The sequence below is a fragment of the Chiloscyllium plagiosum genome, chromosome 3 (assembly GCF_004010195.1).
Source record: "Chiloscyllium plagiosum isolate BGI_BamShark_2017 chromosome 3, ASM401019v2, whole genome shotgun sequence".
NCBI classification, from domain to species: Eukaryota; Metazoa; Chordata; class Chondrichthyes; order Orectolobiformes; family Hemiscylliidae; genus Chiloscyllium; species Chiloscyllium plagiosum.
In genome coordinates, this window is record NC_057712.1 from 68,886,742 (window position 1) to 68,887,622 (window position 881).

Consider the following 881-nt stretch of genomic DNA (forward strand, 5'->3'; position numbering starts at 1 on the left):
GTCACCTGTTTCAGGCATCCAGTACTTCCTCCTCTGTAATCTGGACATTTTGCAAGATGCCACCATCTATTTCCCCACAGTCTATATCTTCTATGTCCTTTTCCACAGTAAATACTGATGCAAAATACTCATTTAGTATCTTGCCCCATTTTCTGCAGCTCCACACAAAGGCCACCTTGCTGATCTTTGAGGGTCCCTATTCTCTCCCTTGTAACCCTTTTGTCCTTTGTGTATTTGTAAAGACCCTTTGGGTTCTCCTTAATTCTATTTGGCAAAGCTATCTCATGTCCCCTTTTTGCCCTCCTGATATCCCTCTTAATTATACTCCTACTTCCTTTATACTCTTCTAAGGATTCACTCGATCTATCCTGTCTATACCTTACATATGCTTCCTTCTTTTTCTTAACCAAACCCTCAATTTCTTTAGTCATCCAGCATTCCCTATACCTACCAGCCTTTCCTTTCACCCGGACAGGAATATACTTTTTCTGGATTTTCATTATCTCATTTCTGAAGGCTTCCCATTTTCCAGGCATCCCTTTACGTGCAAACATCTGCACCCAATCAGCTTTCGAAAGTTCTTGCCTAATGCCGTCAAAATTGGCCTTTCTCCAATTTAGAACTTCAACTTTTAGATCTGGTCTATCCTTTTCCATCACTATTTTAAAACGAATAGAGTTATGGTCGCTGGCCCCAAAGTGGTCCCCCACCTGCCCTGCCTTATTTCCCAAGAGTAGGTCAAGTTTTGCACCTTCTCTGGTAGGTACATCCACATACTGAATCAGAAAATGTTTTTGTACACACGTAACAAATTCCTCTCCATCTAAACCCTTAACACAATGCAGTCCCAGTCTATGTTTGGAAAGTTAAAATCCCCTACC